Source organism: Lucilia sericata, unplaced genomic scaffold (assembly GCF_015586225.1).
Source record: "Lucilia sericata isolate MDLA Ls3-8-SP2 unplaced genomic scaffold, ASM1558622v1 Contig000021F_arrow, whole genome shotgun sequence".
Taxonomy (NCBI): Eukaryota; Metazoa; Arthropoda; class Insecta; order Diptera; family Calliphoridae; genus Lucilia; species Lucilia sericata.
The window spans coordinates 503,478-526,478 of record NW_023994059.1 but is presented as its reverse complement, the minus strand read 5'-3'; the positions used below and the strand labels follow the sequence as shown (position 1 = coordinate 526,478).

Genomic DNA, 23,001 nt, shown 5'->3' with positions numbered 1-23,001 from the left:
CATACAGTAAGGCGGACGTTAAAAATATATAAATAAATTTATTTTGTTAAAAGGATAGCAATATATTTAGTGGTTAAAATACATAACGTCTTCATTTCTTACATACTAACCACTGTCTACCAAGTTATTCCTTTATTTCTATAAATTTTGTATGCATTACTTGGCATTTGTAACATCAACAATACAAACAAAAAAAAATAAAATACATCAAAATAAAATACATCAATTTTCTATTACAGATAACAATTGTCATGCACTCACATCTGCAATAAAAATTTCTAAAATGAAAGATTAGTTTGATTTTCTCGTTTTACTTCAGCCAAAAAAAATCAATCAATTGTCTAGATTTTTTTCTTTTCTCAAATGTATTAGTGTAAATGGGAGTGTGTGACTTTTTGAATTGGTGTAAATTGAAATATTACAAATAATAGAAAATTAATGTTCAATTGATTGGAATAAATATTGTGTTTAACATAAAGTGAAAATGTAATAAATAAAAGTGTTAAAATGGGATAAATAAATAATCATTGTCATAGACAAATAACATTTTAAATATACATATTTATCTATTATTGTCATTGTTAAAAATGTGTGTTTGGAAAACTATTACGAATATATTCTAACACCTGCAACTGTAATGGATAATTGTATTGAAGTTGTTTAAAATTATAAACTCTGGTATTTTGATAGAGTAAACGGTGTTTTTATTATGTTATAAATTTAATTGCATTTTCTAATATGTATTTAATTACAATGACATCATTTTAAAATAAAGTAATTATTCAGTCATTGGAAAAATTTCAAATATTGATTTGAAATAATTTGAAGTAATAAAATACAACACAAAAACATCAACAAAAGTTTAATCCCACCGTCAAAAAAGATGGGGGCTTTATTGATTTTGTCATTCCGTTTGTAACACATCGATAGATCCACTAAAGTATATATTCTGGATCCTTATTAAATTCTAAGACGATAGAGTCCGAGCGGTAAGAGCTTTAACAGGCATAACTGTTTTAAATTTGACATACGTAAGTTTCTTATGAGCCAAAACCTCTCTACTGACTTTTTTGAGGCTCGGTTCATAAATGACCCTACTACCCATATGATGATTGCTGGCATATGATATGATGATATATGTAGAGTTATGAAATTCGACATAAGTAAGTTTCTTACGAGCCAAAACCTCTCTACTGACTTTTATGAGAATTGGTCCATAATTGGCCCTGTGTCGGTAACTCACCCTACCTCCTCATATAAGCTCCCCTTGAGAAAATGACTTTAACGCTAATTACTGGCATAAAAATGCGACTACAGCGGTGATATTCGATGTAAACAAGTTTTATATGAACCAAAATCGATCTTCAAAATGTTATGAGGATCGGTCAATAATTGACCATACCCCTCATACATATATGGTCCTCTTCAGAAAATTTGATTTAGAGGATTCAGAAAATCGACATAAAATAGTTTATACATAAGAACATAATTCTTCATTCCGAATTTAATGAGAATTGATGAATAACTGACTCAGCTCCTATATAAGGTTCCATTCAGGAAAGGGTTTGGCTTACTAAAATACGAGTTTTGTTATTTAAAAATATGAGTAAAGCGATGAAATTTTATTAGTATTGGTATTATTTGGTAGTATTTGACCCCGCTCTTGAATTAAAAATACGAGTAGAGCGATGAAATTCGAAAGAAATAAGTATTATAAGTATAAATCGGTCGATAATTGTCCCTACCGCCCCTCGGTTTAAAAATTTAAGAAAAATATTTCGTTTCCAAAAACAAATATTTTGTTAATTCAAAAGAGTTCGGTCCATAACTAACCCAAGCCATCTTCCAAATATCACCATGATGTGTATAGATTATCATTCCTTTGATGGTGGGTATATGAGATTCGGCACAGCCTAATATAAGACTCTCACTTGTTATAGGTTGTTTTGGAATTTTGCTCATATCTCCGTTACTTATGAACCATCGTGAGAAGGGTATATACATATAAGTTTGTCATTTCGTTTATCGGACATGCTTTCGAGAAATTTCCTATTAAAAATTAGCAAAAATCGGTAGATAGTAGCGGATATTTAGTAAAAATCCGAGACAACCTCTAAAAGTAATATTTTTAAATTACAAAATACTTGTTAACTGTGAAGGGTAATTTTGATTCGGCATAGCTGAATACAGAACTCATACTTGTTTTGAGAAAAAAAAAATGGTTTTTTATTTCCTACTTTTCTAAAAATCATCATTTTCAATTTAATTCCTCTACGATTTAGGATTTAAAAATTATCTTAAGTAAACTTATTTAATTATTAACAATAACTTATTGTTAGAATACTGATTGCCATTTTAACCAAAAACATTTTGAAAACCACAAAAAATCAATAACAATCAAATTGTTTTGCCAAAATCCAACAAAAGTAAATTTAACTTCAATTAACATTTTATTTTTGTAAAAAAAAATTCAACATTATTCTTTATTGTAATAATACTATATTGTAAGTATATATTACAAAGAAATCCTATAAATATTTATTTATTCATTCCGGTAAGCCATCCAAGGTATGCTATTGAATTTAAAATATCAACTAAACAATTCTTAAGATATGCAGTACAATTTCATACTATTTATTTACATTGAAGGCAAAGGCAAACAAATTGAAAGAAATACTAAAATATTATTGTTATTTACAATGAATATACAAATAAAATTTGCCAATTAAATCATTTTTATGCTACAGACCATAAAAATTGAACAATATTTTTTTCATACGAAACAACAAAAACAAATAAAATCTAAAAAATATAAATTGAGATGGAGCGAGCTGCAAACAAATAGTAAAATAAGTCAGAAAGGCAAATTATATGGATAAATATAACAAGAAAATGCTATAAAATTGTTTTAAAATATTTACAAAGTTTATAAAAATTTAAGCATTTTTTTTTATTTTCCTTCTCTGTTTGCTTCATAATGTATATTGTTTTTATTTTATTTGTTGGCAAACAAATACTAAAAACAAAGTAAGAAAAACAAGAAAAATACTTATATTCTCCTTAAAGCGTTAAACCATAAAGTATGCAATAAAATAATATGCATATTCCATACTGCATACTGTAAAGGAAAAACAAAATAAACTATCAAGACAATCCTTAAAGTATGCAAACAATATAAAACTTGTTTGCATTTATTTTGTCTCGTTTTTTTTTTTTTTTTTTGTTACTTTGCCGGCTGATGGTCGATAGCTGACTTTGTGCATCAAATAATCAAACAATATGCAAGAAGTTTTCTTATTTGTTGTAGAAAAGTCAACTTTAAAGTCAAAAAGTTATGAAAATTGTAAACTTAAATAAAACAATACATAAAGTTAAAGCATATTTTATTTTAACTTTTACATCAATTTTCATAGCTTCATTTCGAAATTATTGTTATTTGCTTTAATAGCTTAAATTTGCCAAATTTTACTTTTTTCACCAGTGTAGTGATTTTTTTGGAAAACTGAAATAATTAAAATTTTTATGTTCCATAATTGCCAGTAACAGTATATAACGAGGAAATATACTTCATTGCATCAAAATTATGCCAAAAAAAACTGTTATTACCCATAAATGTTACGAATAATAATTTTAGTGGGGAAATTTCCTTTTGCAATAAACGAGGCAAAGAACTTCTGAAAATAGCATGAAAAATAATCAAATTGTTCAATGACCCCAAATTAGTAGTAAAGTTTGTTTTCCTTTTGTTTTTTTATATTTTTGCAGATATAAAATAGTTTATCCTTGTATCATGGCGTAAAAAGGACACAAATAAAAGAAATAAGAGAAAAGGTCATTTTGGCTGGTATTTTATAGAAATATTATAAAAAATATTTTATACACTTTGGAAAATTTTCTATATTAAATGAACTGTGGTTGAAGTTGAAGGTCATTATAGATGGAAATTTAAGGGTAATATTATTTTTGTTTGTTTTCTTATTTGGCAAATTATTGTAATTTATATAATTTCACAATTTCTTGAAAGTGTTTGTATAAAAAATTATAGAAGGGCGTATGATTTATATTTAATTGTTCAATTATCTAAAATTAAGCATACGCACTGTGAGTCATATAGAAAATAATTAAATAACTGCAATGATTGGAACAAATAAAGATTTTTCATTAAGGGATATTTATTTGTTTAATGCAAAGTTGAATGCTAAATTTGATGTACTTAATTGAACAAATAAATAATGAGAAAATTTAAAAAAAAATTACATTTAAATAAGTTTTTAAGTTTTTTTACTGACTAACCAGCAAATAAGACTTCATTATAAAGCAAATTCTAATAAACTAACAACACTTCTAAATAATAATAAAAAAGTTACTTTACTCAACTGAAAAGAAAGAATAAAACTCATTTTTATTTCTTATTTCTGGAGAAATCTACGAGTATAATTTAAGTTGTTTTGTAAAGTTTTGTAATTGTTGTTGAAAATCTTAAAATCTTTCTACAGGTGGCAGCCTTACAGTTGTATATTTTTACATTAACTAAACAAGTGTTACTTGCCACGGGCTAAAATTTGTTGGTTGGTGGTTTGTTACACATCTAACTGCAACGAAGAAAACTTTTCTGGAAAACTTTAAAAAATATGCTTAAAACATAAATGTGCGGATATTGTAAATAAAAATATGTTGAAATAAATGGCTTGTTTTCTTTAAGTGTGTACAATCTCATAAATTGGGTATTTTTAGATGAAAAGGTATCCAAAACTTTACACACAATTTCAAACGGATATATGTGTATTAAGGTTTGAGTGTTCCAAAGTATTTACTTACGCCATAAACATATCACATGTTTAAGGGTATGAGTATTCTTTCCTATTTTTTTTTTTTTTTTTTTTTGTTTATTATGGGACTTGGTTAAAAAAGTTTTCGTTGTGCAAGCAAAGCAATAATTTTCTTTTTATTTTTGTTTGTGTTTTTCTAAATGATGCACATATAAAAACAATTGATAAGAAATGAGGGTTAAATAAATGAAATGGAATGGAATTGTATTGAATTTGTATGACAAAAAAAAAAAAACTAAGAGGAATAACAATGTTTTAATCAACAATAAATGACTAATAAATTAGGAAGGAAGAAGTTGGGATCTATGCAAAAAGTTGTATTCGTTTATTGTTTATTTTATGAGGGTTTATACGTTTTAATAGTCTTCGAAGGTTTTCAGAAAAAAATATTTGAACATTACAGTCTGTTAAGTAAGACATTTAAACCTCATATTATGCCTTGCAAGTTTAAAATTTTAGGAAATACAAATTTTATAATAATAATCCTACGTATGAGTAATTTAATATTGATCATACTGTTGATAAAGGTCAGGAGGTCGTGGTATTTACAAAAAATCTTTTATAACAATAAATTTTGGGAAATTATTTATTTAAACCAATTTCGTTATTTATATACATATATTTTTTAAATTTCTGCCAACCAATTTTAAAAATTTTATTTGCTATTCATTTACCTTTACCTACGCACAGCCATAGATCTATATCTTGAAAAACGAAAATGATTTTCTTTTTTTTTTTTTTTTTTGGCTCACAAACTTGTTTGCTGTTTTGGTTATTTTTCAAAAATTGAAGATAAAAATACACGAAATCATATAATAAATCTCTATTTGTATTTTTGGCTGCTACATGGAATTGTCAAATACAAGAAATACTTACATCATACCAAACACATGCAACAAAAACAACAACAAAAACTCATACAACCTACACTTTACAAGCTGAACAAGAAATATGACAATTCAAACATGACGACGAGAACGATGATGAAGCAGCAGATGAAGAGGCAACAAACAAATAAGCAAAGCATAGAAAAAGTATATTTAACAACTACTTGCTCATATTTAGTTAAGTTTTCGTGCAAAATTTCAATCTCTCAAGTGTAAGCGAAAAAAAAACCTAGAAGTAGACTATTATCAGAAAAAAACTCTCTCACACAAACATTTTAGTGTACTTATACTTAGAAGAGATATATTTGTTTAAGTATCATACAGTTATATGTATGTACGTGTGTGTCCTCATATTTATATACATACATATGTCTGAATGTATGTGCGGATGCTGCACATAGATAGATAATAATGTTGTAGGTGGTTTCTTTCTTTCTGTTGTTGGTGCGAAAATTACAATGACAATGTCAACATCTTGTAAGTGATGTATGTATCTAGCACTTACATTTTCTTCAGCCATTAAGAAAAATCAGCAATAAAAGAGAATTTTTAATATCTCTACTCAATAGTTTGAAGTATTAAGTAAAAAAAAAATATCTTGCGTGTGTATTTATTAGGGTGATCGACTCGGTTTTTCACTGGTTGTAAAACCTTGGTTTGCTTTTACAATTATATATTTCCTGTATATATTTTCCGTATATATTCTCATGTAATTATTTTATATATATTATATTTTTTATTCAAATTTTAAATATATGTACTCGAAACCCAATTTTTGAAAAATGTCGAATATTTGATCACCCTAGTAGTTACACATTAAAGGGAATATTACGCTATAATGTAAAAAAAATCATTTATCTTAAATATGGGCTCAAAAATACTTAGACACTTTAAGAGTTTGTTTGTTAGATAACAAAAGGAAAAAGTTAAAGTTTTAAGTAAAACTTTGAAAAGAAGAAAAAAGTGATAGGGCTAACATTTCCCAGCAATATATTGAGACAAACACAACCATGCTTTTTGGTTAATGATACTTTTCATAATTTATTTGCTTATACTAACGAAACGAAAACTAGCTTTTATATTTACCTTTCTTTGATGTTTCATATGGATCATAAAGATAAAGAAATTTTAATGAACATACAAACATATGTATATGATTTTAATTATTTATCTTTAACAAAAATGTATATAAAATAAAATCCCTACGGCTTATTGGTCAATGCTCTTTTAATGCTTATAGCCTAGCTATAAAGCCTATTAAGAGCATTAAATGAACAAACTATTTAATTAATATTATAGAAATTATCTTCTTAAAACTTTTTAGTTCATAACATTTCATCATAAATTATTTGCTTTAAAATAACTTAAAGAGCTAAATCCTATTTATAAAATTGTGTGCAAAATTATTAAGATAAAAAGCCAAAACATATTAGCTAAATGATTTATTAATTTATTTAGTGTTAAGGCAAATGCTTATAATGCAACGCCTTAAGTATCTAAACAACATTTATTAAGTGTAATACAAAACGTATGCGTTATATTTAATTCGCTCACAAAACTCTCATACGCTAACGGGATGATGGTAAAAAAGTCAGAAAAATAATTTTACGTTTTTCGTAAGACATTGACTGAAGTAATTTTTACAATCAAAATTTGTTTTTTATTGTTATGTTCTATTGAACGAAACCATAAATATTTCTTTTATATCAAAATTTCTGAATTTTACACCAACTTAATTTGAGTTTTATGTGTGTTTAAAAAAATTCATTTAACCAGAAATTTATGCTATTAAAGAAATCTTAAATAAATAAAATTTTATTGTTTAAATAATAGAAACATGAAGAGAAGACCTGTATTTATGTACAAATGCAAAATGTAATAAATCTGTTTTCAGAGTTTTAGTAATAAAAAAACATAAAATAAATTTGTATATATGAAAAGGAAGCCAACGAAAAGGAAACAAATAATAATTTCAAAAACATGTAAAAGACTGAAAATTAAAAGAATCTTATATGGTTGTAGTTTATTTAATTCTATTAAATAACTTGTTTTTACCATTTAAAAAAGACCTGTCCACGAAAAAATGTAAAGTATTTCAAGTTAATTTACTTGTATGCGAATGTCGAAGAGCTTTACGTGAACACCTGCCCTGAAGGCTTTATTTCATGGTTGTCTTTTTCATCCACTGGGTAGCCTTAAGACGGTCTACCATCGCCCCTGAATTCTTCAATGAAGAAATCAGGTGACAATTTATCTACATGGCTAAGCCGGTCCATGTACAAACACTTTGCACTCGAGTTATCTAATCTTTTGCCATAGTAGCTCCGTTGGGGAAGGACAGGTGTCATGAGCAAGCTCAATCTAACCCCGACAAAGGAAAAGGCAATCACTGGTTAGAGTCAATAGAAGGGGCGGAACCAACATCAGGTAAAAAAACCCATTGATGTTATGAGGAATGCTCTGTCCCTACAAACATTCTCATCATCTGAGATGGTTTTTGTTGGTTTGGCAACAGCGCAACAGAGACGTATTTGGTAGCCCAATACCAAGCTTAAACAAAGGATGTAGAAATTTCCAAAGTCCACTGAACCCAATAATTGCTCAATCTAACCCCGACAAAGGAAAAGGCAATCACTGGTTAGAGTCAATAGAAGGGGCGGAACCAACATCAGGTGAAAAAACCCATTGATGTTATGAGGAATGCTCTGTCCCTACAAACAAAGATTCACCCCAGTGCATTCCTGGACCTCTTAAAGTCGCCCAACCACACTACTGAGATGGTTTCTGTTGGTTTGGCAACAGCGCAACAGAGACGTATTTGGTAGCCCAATACCGAGCTTAAACAAAGGATGTAGGAATTTCCAAAGTCAACTGAACCCAATAATTGCCCCGACAAATAGTCGTTAGCATGATTCAATATATCCTGTTGAAGTGGCAACAGCACCGAGAAACTTCCCCGATGCGTAAAAAGGCATACTAAATTAGTACTAATCTTCAATATATGTAGAATTTTCCAATCTTTCACCAATTTTTGCATCAGTTCCATTCCCATGATAATTAAGATTTTTCTACGGAATGGCAGGCAACTACTGAACGCTAACCAATTCACCAGCATATACCGGCCCCCTACTACACGACCGGTAAGAAATACCGATTGGGTTCAGGAATCCAGCATATGCTCCTTTGTACACAGACCTGTGTCATTTGAAAAGAGAATTAGCCAACGCATTATATATAGGGTATATCAGCCCTTAAACCAACATTCTCTTTCCGCGAATTTGGGTTTAAACCACAGCCACAGCACCTCTTTACCCCGGGATTGCAATACACCAAGATGGGATCTATCATCAAGGAAACATGCCCCGGGGGGCTTAGTTGTATATGATGCGTTCTTGCATAATTGCATTCAGAGTAAAACTAGTGTAAATTTTTCAAACATTTCGTCACAATGTTTTATATTAAATTCCTTGCCACTTACTTTGATCGCTTCCTAACACATTTTTGCCCTTATTAAATTGTTTTCATCATCACCTAGTATATTACCTCATTTGTGGTAAATAATAACCCCCGTATTCATAATGATATTAATCATTTATTTTAGGTATATTACACACTTTTTCCATACAAAATTCGTACAATAAACCATCAACCACTTTATTAAGCGTTTATGAATATTGAAGAATTTTATATCCAGTCCCAGTTCAGTATACCTTATGTTCAAATTTTCAAGTGTTTCGTCATACGTTTTAATTTCTTTATTTTATTCTAAGTTTGAAAGGTAGATTCTGTTTCGTGGTCATACCTTATTTAATTCTGATTACTATGCGTATGAGTAATATTTTTTAATACTTCTTGTTCTGCCTTAATTTTATTATATTTTAATTCGTTTCAACTATAAAAAGTTTAAGCATATAAATTTTATATTATAAAATTTGTTTACAGTTTTCTAACCATTACTTTTAATGTTCAAAGTAACCTCAAATTAAGTTTAAGTAAAATCAAATTTAAAATTTGTTGATAAATATATTCTTTCTACTAAAATATTAGGTGTAAACACACTGATTCAGTACCCTATTATGGAGTGAATTAAGACGAAGAGTCCAATATGAAATATTATTGATAAAAAGTAAAAGAAATACAATTTGGTGGAGTACTTCAGCTTTGTAAACGCTGGTTTAATCATACATTACACAAAGAAATTCGATATTAAATAAATTAGGACAATTTTGAATATTTTGTTATTAGAAATACGACAGTCTAGATTGTAATAAAGACTTACATAATATACATTACAATTTAAAAATTTTACATGTTTAAGGTACTCCACTTTGAGCCTTCATGGCGCCGCCCTGGAAGATTTGAGGGGATAATTTTCAAAACTTAAAATCGAATACTCCTTGACTTCGACTCTACTTGTCTGTTCGCAAGCAGTTAACTACCTCGATTTCCTCCAATTATAGTTTATTTTCTGTTAACATTTTATAATGACCTGTTATAATTGAATTCCATATTTAAAACCTAATCTACATATTTTAATTTTTTGTTAAACACTTTTTAAAAGAATTCAATTAAAAGTGCTTTAAATTTCATGTAATCAATTTAATAATAATAAAATTTCTCATCTATCAAAAAATTTAACTACATAATAATATAATAATTAAAAGGCCAAACTTCTACTGTAAGCAAATTACAAAATATTAAAAATATTATTACTAATTATGAGGTTTATTTAACAGGACAAAAAACCATTTCATAATAAAGAACTTGTTGTTGAATTCCAACAAAAAAGTTTAACTGATAAACTTTATAAAATACTGCCACATATTTTGTTCATATACACATACATTCTTAAATATTTAATAAAGTAAAATGAACTAACCAAAGCTGAAACTATTTAATAAAGAAATATTTAATCCAATAAACGCATTCGATTTTAACATACTCATGCTTTAGAATAAAAACAAAAAAAAAGAAACACTAAAATAAAATACGTCTGCAAAGTTTTTGTCTCAGAAAGAATGAATGAAAAAAAAAACTCCGACATGAAAATAAAAAGCATTTGTTATCATTTTGTTTGTTAAAGCACACATTGAAGGACGTTTTGTTTAACAGATTTTATAGCATACTTTTAGGATTATCACCAACAATGGCAAAAACTTATTTCTGGTTCGGTACGGTTTTATTTTTCTTTGTTTATGAAGTTACTGTGAACTTTTAGTATTCACGGTGTTAAAGTCTTTATAACATTTTTATGTTCTAAATAAAACCCACTCAGTTTTTAACTTGATAATTTTTGATAATATTTTGAGTACTTTTGGGAGAGAGATTTTAATAAGACACAATATTTTCCAACGAATAGTCATAATACTTTAGTTTAGTATTAATAAATTGTCTTGTATAAGTTAAACCGAGCGGGAAGATTTAAAGATTAAGTGAATTATTAATAAAATCTTCAATTTTAATAGCAACACAGTTGAGAAATTCAACTAAGAAAAGCAATTTACACTTTTAGCTTTATGACTTTTAAGGAACATATTGTCTTCTTTAGTTGTTGTGTTGCTTTAATTTAATTTTGTGTGAATTTTATTTAAGGCTGTTTATTATTTAATATTACTACCTATTTATAACATACGATTTATTTACTTTATTAAATCATTTGTACATGTTCTCCTATAATAGACTGTTGGTGTTTCTATAACATTTCTTACATGTCCATAAATGTCATGCCAGAAATATTAATTTTTTTTTAATAAATTTCGTACGTGCTGAATGAATAATATAAATAAAATGTTCTGGACATTAAAAGTTATTAATTGCACAATATTAAATCACTGCAATACAATTCAAATAATTGTGTTTTATTATTAAATGGGAGGATGACACAAGGATAACACTACATAAGTAAAATGTACTCAAACACAGTCACACACACGAACATCATAGACATGCATTTACATGTGTATTAATGTGTATATGTATGAGTTTGTGTGTTTTCGTTTTCAATCAAAACAATTTGCATAAATAATCATACATTCACACTTACTCACTTCACAACATCATCATCATACACGTGTTTACACTTGGACATGTGAACTCACAAACACTTGTTTGTTTGTATGTGTAACGAAACGTTGAATAAAATTTATGATTTTTATATTCTCATTGAAGGAAAGATTGCATACTTATGCTGCAAAATAAATCCCTACTTTTATAGTTCAAAAAAAAAAATATTCCTATTGCTATCATCAAAGTGTAAAACTTGCTTTGATCAACATATTCTTTTAGAAACTGTGATAAATTTTGGTTAAAATTCTGAATGAAGTTTAAAATCTAAGTTCTTAAATTATTTATGCGACATATTTTTCAAAAATAGGTATTTGATTTTTTTAAAAGAAAAATTAACGAACATTTCTTCTTTCGATTTATTATCCCCTACATAAATGTACAAACCGCTAAAAATATTTTCAATAGGGCTGTAACAATTGAATTCGAAAAATCATTATTTGTTTATGAAACTATCCAAATTTATTTTTTGGTTTTTATAGCTGACAGATAACAAAAACAAAAATAGATTAATATTCTCAAGAGCGCACAGAATCCTATTAGCTTTTTTTTCAAAACTGGACATAGATTTTAATAACCAAAATTCAACATATCTTCTGTGTTTTCATCTTTTGTAACTATGTTTTTCCGCAGAAGGTAGACTTGAAGTAGTCCTTCAAAAGTACATTGCAAATTACGATCTAACAAAATTTCATTTAAAATTCAATTTTTCAATTATTGCTATCAGGACTGTAAAAGGATTTCATTCCGATCAAAAGTGGAATTATTTCCGGGTTTTTGTTTTTTTAATAAAGTAAAAAGACCTTTTTTGGAATAAAACCACTTTCAATTTGTAAAGTGGGATGTTTTAAAATATTGTTTTTTTTAAGTTTTAATAAATATCTTTACTAAAATAACTCCATTTTAGATCGGAATGGGCATTTGGAACAGGGATATATGTATATAGTATATATTATCTCTATAAGAAATAAATAAATTTTGCTGTCTTTAGTATAAAAAGTCCATCCTTCAGGTTTATGTTGTATAAATTCTCCCTTATAACACTCGATAAAGACTTCTTTCAGCTGACTTACTACTTATTTGGCTTAAATTTAAATGTTTTTTAATAGAATTTAATAGTAGATATTCTATGAGGCTGTACTACTCATAGGCCTTTAAGCGAAGACCTTTTAATTGGCATTTTATTAGCTTTCGCATAGAAGTGCATAGGCAAGAGAGATTTTGCAAATTCTTATATCTGGAGAATAAGACTTTAACGCCTCTTTACTAAAAGAGTTTGTCCATGATTTAGGTATTATTTAATTTTTCATAATTATTTAAGTACTTCATAAGAAATGTTTGAAAGAAAACGTTAATAAACTATAAATTCCAGCCTTATATTAATATATGTATGTAAGTTTAATAGCGATAAATTGCTAAAGGAGGTATTAGACGACATGTATTTTACTCTAATACCACCTTAAGTAAGAGCAGCTATCAACCCAGAAGACATGATTGGTATTTAACCCCTTTCAATATTTTTCTATTTTTATAAAACATATAAGTAACCATCGCCTATACAAAGTACAGTTTTCACTTTACACTTCTATTTCTATAACCGCCTTTTTCCTAATTGGTTAGAATAATCCGAAAAAGAAGAATATCATCAAATCCTCACTGTGCTAAACTTACGTATTAGAGATATACTGATTCATTTATTACGGTGTATCATGTACCGACATGACCAACAAACTATCCTACTTATATTTTAACAGGCTTTGTTTTTGTCCATCATTAAAATCAATAAAAACTAACATTTATGTAGAATTGTTGTCCAAGCAATGTTTTCCCAGATCAAACATCATCGTCCTCTTGTATCTTACATCAATAATATAATTATTACATTCACAATTTATCACTTTACACTTTTAAAAAATAAAAAACAATAAAATCATATTTTCGCTTTGCCTAAGCCTGTCTGTATACATATTAGTTTACAAAAATCTTATTAAAAACAACAATAAAAAATATCATTGCAAAATACAAAAATAAACCATCAACAGAGAAGTAACATGTTTTTACAATCTCCTCTCTTTTTTCTACAATGAAAAAAAAAAAAACAGTGTTGTTTTGCTTTCTTATTTTGTTTTCTATTTTTTAATTCAAGCACATGTTTGTGTGATTGTGTATTGGTAGAAATTTTAAACGCTTATATTTCCGAAAATACTGAACCGATTTTTATCATATATAGATTCTGCAGTGAGGCTCCCGAATCTACATTCATCAAAAAAAGAATCAAGAAAATCGGTCAAGTAATAGAGCCGGAAAATGTTCCCAATCGTTTTGGCTTTGCGTATTTACATATATATGTATATGATTTTTAAACTAGGTTATATGCTTTTGTGAAATAGTTAACAGCGATAATAAGAAATATTTTTCACTTTAATTTTATAATCTTTTTGCTTCGCTCTTTGTTAAGTAAATGAGGCTTGAAGTGACTTTAGTAAGTATTATTGTTATCATACATATGTATATTAGAGTGTCCCGAGAATCAGCTTTTTTAAGAATTTCATATAGGAATACATCATCATATTAATGAGAAAAATAAAATTTTTTTTTTTTTGTTAGTTCCCTACCAGCGATTGAAAATCCTGACCTTAGTATAATTTTTGAAAAATTAAATATCTTCGATATTTTTGAAATCTGTCTCAAAACTTCCGTAATTTCGAGCTGATTATGGGAAAAATAATGTTAAAATTTTTGTAGAGTTTTCTTGGATCACAAAATGATTTTTGGAAGCACGTTAAAGTAATTTACACATTTAGCTTTATTGTCTTCTTTGGTTGTTGTGTTGATTTAATTTAATTTTGTGTGAATTTTATTTAAGGCTGTTTATTATTTAATATTACTACCTATTTATAACATACGATTTATTTACTTTATTAAATCATTTATACTTAAACTTATTTTAAAAAATATTAATTATTTTTCCCGCGATAAGCTCAAAATTTCCGAGTTTTTTAGACCCATTTCGAAAAGATTGCAAAACATTTTTTTAACATATTGTATTGATATTAAGATTTTCAGGTAGGAAACTGAGGACCTTTTAAATTTTTTATTTTTCTCGTGTTCAGTACATTCTAGAGATATTCCTCCAAATATGTTTATTATTATTATTATTTACTCAGTTGTTTAAGCTAACTTAAGCTACTGTATGCATATTAAAGATTTGCCTTTAAGTTGTTAATATGTTATTGTATGACATCTGTGCGTATGTGTAATATTTAATTTCTCATTAAATTCACATACGCCATCGGTCTGCTTGTTCGAAAGTAAAAGTAAATAATTTTATTAATTTTACTACACTATACAGAAAATACTTTTAAATAATAATAGCTAATTCCTAGGTATTTCGCATTTGATTATATAAAAATGCAATATCTCGGAAACTAGAGCTAACCGGAAATTTTCATAGTGTTTTTTTGAACTAAGCGGGGGGAAATACATGAGAATTAACTATATTTATTTTATTTTAATATATTTTAAAGATTATATATTTTTTATATTTAAGGGAAAGATTTCAAACAAAACTATTGGTTCATTTGCACTGCGGTTTTTTTTATTAACAATGTACAAAATTTAGTAATCCATAACTTTGATTTTGTTCAACCAATATTGACCATTTTGGAACTGTTCAAATACAAAGTATAATAAACATACCCATCAATTGCAATTATTATTATTATTATTTTTTTTTTCATTTATACCCAAACTATAACGAAAAATACCACAATTGTTTAAATAATTTCCTCATGAAAAATAAAATATATTTTACAGATTGTTGTTTAAACATTATGAGTAATTAAAACTAATTTGTGACAACTTAACACATCTGCATTAACTATTAAAATCAAAAACAACAACGAAAAAACAATAGTAATAAAACTTATTACATTTCAATAAATCACACATATTCATATTCATACACACACAATTTACACAACAACAATACACACTCACACATACATACATATATTATACACACACTGACAATAACAAAGTCATTATATGGTTCAATTGTTTAAATAACTAAAGTAGAGCAATAGTGAGAAGAGATGAGACGTAAGAAATGTATACAAAAGTATGAGAGTGATTATAAGGGAGTTCGGAATTGAAATGGTATGAGAAATAGAGTTTAAATAGGAAGTAATAAAATAACACATCCATTAAACTGAAAGAGAATCAGTTACAGTTACAACGAAATGACAGTTTATTGTTGTTATCGTTTTGGTCCGTCGTATCAAAGCAGATGTGGCAATATCAGTTGCTAGTTGCTGCCGTTTGGTTGTTGTTGTTGTTGTAGAACAATAATAATAGTAGTGTCAGTAAATATCATTAAATGACAACAAGCTATTTAACTACATTAAAACCCATTCAAGTGCCAATTAAAACCACAAAATGCAAGCATTGAATAATAAATAGCCAACCATCATCAACAAATAAACAACAACTACAACAGCCCAACAAACCCCAGGCAAACACACGAACGAATAAACAGTCCGACATATTTACATACATACAAGCAACCAAAAAAGCCAAAATGCTCGTAACAGAACAGAACACAACTCAAATGAACACAACATTTGGTTATGATTGTTCTACTACGATTTACAAGTGTAAGGGGCCAAATACTCAAGTATAGAACTCCACTTCAAACAAATGCTAAAAACAAAAATATGAAACTGAAAAATAAATATAAATATTTCTATTTCTGTTGTAAATAAAGAACTAATTTTATTTGTGGGTGGGTGTATGGCTTGAAGTATGTGGTGCGTAAATGCTTGAATAAATGGATGGCTGTTTGGTTGGCTTCTTAAATGTGCAGTTGATTGTTAAAAGGATGAAATTAATAGATATAGAAATTTATATTTATATGATACTTACATCTATTCGGATACTTAAAAGCACGCGTTTATTTATATGAATGCACGTTTTATTTACATACATATTAAAAATTGCTTTCTATAGCATGTAGAAATGTTCTTTAAAGGAGTGAATTTCATTGTTTTTGCCATAAGAATAATTTTTATTGTTGCAAATTGATGAATTGTAGGTAATGGAAATTTTAAATCCTAATTTCTCCTTTTAACATTTTGGCCGTTCTAGATCTATTAAGTAATTAATTACATAAATGACTTAGGTTAATGACTCTCTAAACTAGGAAATATCCGAAAATGCCACGAAAAGTTCTTTTCTTTGCTTTTCTATTAAACAGAAATTTATAGGATTTACTAAATTTTAACAATATGGCAAATGACTCAATAAAAATTCTAAATATTTAGACTTATCCAACACTGACTCATAATAGATGCGTGTTTAAAAGAGAGTCATTCTATAAATACACATACACAAGTATAATTGCCATTGCAGATGTCGGTAGTAAATAAAATTGAAATTTCTTTCGACAAACAACGGAAGTAGAAAAACTTTCATACTACTACTTCCACTCAATAGGAATAGAAATGAAACACTCATTCATATATACAGACATTAACACATGAGTCATTTATTTAATTGTATATTCATATGCATGTGTGTTAGTATACGTGTATTTGCATTTATGTATATTCGTATTGTGTACACAAACTGTGAACAAATAACTTTAAGTATATATATGTATGTGTATGAGTATGTTTTTAATATGTTTTATGGTTTTATATGATAGATAAATGTTTAATATAAATAAGAAGGCGTTACTTTTATTTGTCTTTATTTTATCCTACAATTCACAGAAAATGATATTTATATTAAAAAAACAAACCCGCAAACAGTCATACTAACGAACAGTGAAATATGTAAGTACTTCTAAATATAAAAAATTTCCAATGAGCCCTTTTTAATCCATAGTTTGAAGATAACTAGTAAGTGTTCTATATTCGGCAGGGCCGAATCTTATATACGTACAGTCAGTACGAATTTCATTACAAAAAATCAAAAAATACCAACTGCAAAACGAAAAAGTACCACAAAGTTTCCTTTTATTGACTTTCATTCAATCAGGATCCTGTGTGTTTAATTCTATTGTTCTAGGTTTTATATGAAAAAGAGATTCTAAAAGTACCTTTTGAAAAAGGAAAAAGTTCCGAAAATTCCCCTTCTATAGGTTCTCACTTACTCCGGGCTCTATAATGTTTCCAGGTTCAATTTTATAGAAACTCAAACGAAAAAGTATCTTATAGGCTCTCACTTATTCCAGGCTCTACATGCTTAATTTTACTGATTTCAACAAACACACGGACAGACAGACGAACATGACTAAATCGACTCTGCAATTTATAAAAATTTATAGGTTTGGAAAATTATATTATAGAAATTACAAAAGGAATGACAATCTTATATGTATATACCCTTCTCACGAAGGTGAAGGGTATAAAATTTTGTTTAGCTTTAAAGTCATCTTCTGGGATGACTATATTAGAGGTAGGTTCAGTTATGTTTCGATCCTCATAAACTTTGACAAAAACTTTTCGTTTATGTCGAATTTCAACGCTATACATACTTTTTTAAGCTAGTTACGAGCGATATAGTCATTTTCTGAAAAGGGCCTAATATGGGAGCTAGGTTAAATCGTCGACTGATGTTGCCCATTTTGTTGCATATTTTCAAACAAACTGGATCAACTAAAAATATTTTGGCAAAATTTCAGCTTTCTAGCTTGTTTTGTTTGGACTCTATAGTGTTTTCAACAGCCAGACGGACGGACATGGCTAGATCATCTTAGAATATAATAAGGACCATGAATATATGTACTTTTGTGGGTCTACGGCCAATATTTCGATGTGTTATAAATGGAATGATAAAATCAATATACTCCCATCTTTTTTGATGGTGTGTATAAAAAGGTTCAAGGTCGATTTTTTCACATTCAATGCAACCACATTTTACATACTTATAGTTAATAGAAATACCTAGTATTTTAACATTCTAGGATATTGCAGTTTTTTTAGAAGAATAAATTTAAATTTTGCCATTTCCCATTGTTCGATTATTCGATAAATATAGTTCTACTTATTATTCATTTTAAAGTGAAAACAATTTTATAAGCTGGAACAAATATTTTTTTCCTCGATTTTTCGAATAATTTCTATTCGAATAACCATACTACTACACCAACGAGTATGACCGACAAACTAAAGATAGTTTATTGTTTAAATAATAAATTGTTCATATGTACAATATCTTTGATATGTGTTTTAATTGTTACTGTAGTTACATATTGTATGATTTAATATTTAAATTTATTTAATATGTTTACCAATATGTTTATATACCAATGGTGCCCAAAATCACTATTCCCTATCACGCGAGATAGGGCAAGAATATTCTGCTGACGTTGCGTTGACTCACCTACACTATAAGCTTACTTGTGTATTTTCTTATTTGAGCATGTGCTAGTTGATTATCTCTCAACTTGCAAAACAAAATCAACTCAGTTGCTGATCAGCATTTGTCGAAGTAAGATCTGTACGCAACTTTTTTAAAATCCACACAGAAATACAACAACAAAATTTTGAGAAAGCCGAATTTATGTAGGTGAATGAGAGAGCACAGCTGATAGTTTTTTATATATGAACTTTAATGTACGCTGTCTGTCAAAATCCATAATATCAATTTGACAGTTAGAATATACTTTTTAGTATGCAGTCATTTTATTAGTACAGTTTTATTTTGGGTTACATTTTGTTCTCTGCTGCTTTACCAATACAAATGAATGTGTAACAGTGTGTGTATGGGCAACACTGTTATATACATATGTATGTGTTACAAATGTATGAAAGTGTTTGTTTCCTCTTTTTTTATCAACCATTTAAAGGAAAATTGTTGTCTTATCTTACTCTTATCTCGTATTTCTTATCAATTTCCATAAGAATTGCCAAAAGCTATAATATGTCATCATGTTTTTGTGTTCTGGTTGGTTTGTTGTTATATTTTTTTTCCATGGTAAAAAGAGCATGTTAAAACGAACATATGTGTTTAAATTCATACAAACAAACTCATCCATATACATATCTATATTAAATATACACCACTGCAAACATAAAAACATATTTTACTATATTTATGGTATTTTTTCCCATTTCCTGTTCTCTACGAGTACAATACAAGTATGGACAATTTATTATTTACATAAGAGAATGGAGGAGGATCTTAAATTGCAATTTATTTTCGTTAAACTTAAAAAGACAGTTTAACATTTTTTTCCTTTGTTTTGTTTTACTTTTAAACTTTTTCTAGTACTAGCGTTTGCAGTGGATTTTTTGTGAAGTCCTTGAGTTTTTATGTGAAAAACAGATCTAAAAAGTTTTGCATTTAACGGTAGAAAATGTTGTTGAAACTTTTTAGGCAAAAATTCAATTTAAATAATTTAAAGAAAAAACTTGTAATATTTGTAGAACACTAAGGTTTTATGAAAAATATTTATTTCAGCAATGAAAATGTTTATAGACATTCTACTTTAAAATCGGTTCCTATTTAGAAAAAATTAAGATCAGTGTTAAGATTCGATGATATTCTTAGTATATAATACATACTTATTATCACTAATAAATGCTGCAAAAAATTATCAATTAATTGTACTTTTATAACTACCTAACTACAGCGCATTAAATTCTCATTTATTATCGTCTATTCCTTAAATGCTCACATGAGTGAAAACTTAATAAGCAAAAACTTTACTCTCTATTATAATTTCATTTAAGCATCTCATACTGTATAAAGTATCAAGTAGCTTGGGAATTTTCTAAAAGATTATAATGTTTTGCAACATTTAATTAAAGGACAAAATTGTCTAGCTAAAACATGAATTACATTTTCCTTTTTGCAACTTACTTTCATCCAAAAATATTTTCAATTCAAAAATTATCTTAAATGTTTAGTTTTAAATAAATGATCAATTACATGTCAAGTGACCCAACTCTGTACTATTGGATAGTAGTTCAGACACAAATTTTCAGCTCTTTCGATCAAGAATTGTCGGATTTATAAATAGCTATCTGAACTACTTTAGACAATTTTTTCTAGGGCCAATAGTTGAAAAGTTACACTCATTTGAATAAAACCCTGTATGAACAAAATATCCGACTATGACCCCCTCTAAAGCCGGCAGTTCTTGACCGATCAAGCTGGAAATTTGTGTCTGACCTACTATCCCTATACCTTAGTGCAAATTTCATCCAAATCGGAAGACATCGATTTTAAAAGTTGGGTCATTTGACAGGAAATTGCCCAATTATAAATAATTTTGTATAGATAAGAAAATTATGGTAGAGTACAACATTACGTATGATTAACATATTAATCATACTTACCACGGGACTCATTTTATATACTTTTGCATAATCTTCATCAAAAACTAAATTTCCACAAATATTTTTATATATTTTCCCCTAAAACATCCAATGTACATACATATATGGAAGAGTTGAAACAGTTGTATTATACAATTTTTTAGTTAAAATTTCAGTGTTATTTACTGACTATTGAAAGCATTTTGTCATATAACGATAAATTTTAACTTTTTACAGTATCTATGTATATTGCAAACATGCCTTCAATCGAAATCCAATAGAATTGATTTCCATTTGACTAAAAAATTCATTTCAATCTGCTATTTATTGTTTACATAACATTTACAAATATTTCAATAATTTCTATTTCGTTTTTTTTTCTCTTTTTTCTTTTTAGGTTTTCTCATATTATTTTCTACTTTATACAATGTAAATAAACAATAAACAAAGGATTTACATGATTTTCTTGAAAAAAAAAAAAAAAAACAACGACAACACCAGAAAAGGAAGAACTATACAACACCAACAATATCAACAATGTCTGTGTACAAATCCTTACAACAATAATAAACAAAGAAAGCTTTTCAAACAGGAGAAGGAAGTAGACGAACCAAAAATATGCAGATTAAAATGGAGTTGGAAGCACAACTTAATAAAAAGCAATAAACAAATAATAACAACAAAAACAGCAACAACAACAATAGCAATAAGAGAACAAAAAAATAAACACATTTAAAAACGTAGAACATTATTACAAATATTGAGAAATAAAAAATAAAAGAACAACAGAAATTTCATAATGTTACTGCGACATAAAAATAATAATCGTAAACATAACAGTAGCAACAACAATAATAAGAATAAAAATAACAATAATAAATTCAGCGAACAAGAAATTGAAGAGAAAATTTTAACAAAAATCTATAATATGCAAAAGGAACAACAGCTGCTGCAACAGCAACAACAACGATAGCATTAGAAATTACAACAAAAATATTTTATTTCCTGATTGTTTCCTTCTTTACTTTTTTTCTTTAAATTAAAAACGAACAAACAAAAAACATTAAAAATAAAACAATAACAATTTTTTTACGATTAATCCGAAATAACAAATTTAATTGTGAACAATAACAGCAACAAAAAGAAAAAAGAAATAACATAAAAACAACATTAACAAAATAAAAAAGGAAACAAAACGACTGACCAAAATTAAAACATTACTTTTAAATTTTTTATAAAAATTTCATTCAGATCTACCAAAACCACGAAACAATCACTGACAAACACATCCATTCAAAATTACTCACATACAAACATATAGAAAGCAATAGAGGAAAAAAAACAAAATAATAAAACACATTGACTCATTCATTTACTAACTCAATCACAGTCATTCACAGACACATACACTACTACACAACCAAACAACATACTTTAGCTAACAAAAAATTAGCCAAATTTGATGTTAAAAGTGTCGGGTTGTTAGTTCGTTCGTTCGTTCATTCAGTACGTAACAAGTGACGTACCACCACTCACTATATAGTCCACTGAAGTTCATAGACATGCAACTGATTCTCATCAACATACGTATATATTTATCATAGAGTATAGCAACAACAACGACAACCATACAACAACTTTCGCTAAATGTTTGAGAACGCAACAAATGAGAAATGTGGTGAATTTAACCAGCATAAAACGATAAAGTAATAGAAATGTGTTCATGATAAATCTGGATTTGAAAGGAAAAACAAACAAAAAAAAATCTAAATCTAGATTTTTATTGAAATTAAAATGTTTCTATAAAATTTAGAATTTTGAAAATCTTGAGTGTTTTTTAATAAAGACAATTTTGCAACAAAAAGTTGGCAGATTTTATACTAAAAACCAAATTCT

General features: G+C 27.6%; 1 protein-coding gene across 7 annotated transcripts in view; it reads left to right on the top strand.

Moving 5' to 3' along the window:
* The window catches only part of LOC119608399 (palmitoyltransferase app), a 138,914-nt gene that overhangs the window by 91,482 nt on the left and 24,431 nt on the right, over positions 1 to 23,001 (top strand). For 3 of the 7 annotated variants that reach the window (XM_037962838.1, XM_037962806.1, XM_037962816.1), the window contains exon 1: positions 22,208 to 22,811. The exons of 1 other annotated variant lie outside the window; for it this stretch is intronic. The gene's annotated coding sequence lies outside the window, so the exon portion shown is untranslated. Of the gene's footprint in view, positions 1 to 21,502; positions 22,812 to 23,001 lie in introns of those variants that run through there. 3 more of the 7 variants (XM_037962850.1, XM_037962822.1, XM_037962852.1) reach the window with 3 other exon arrangements.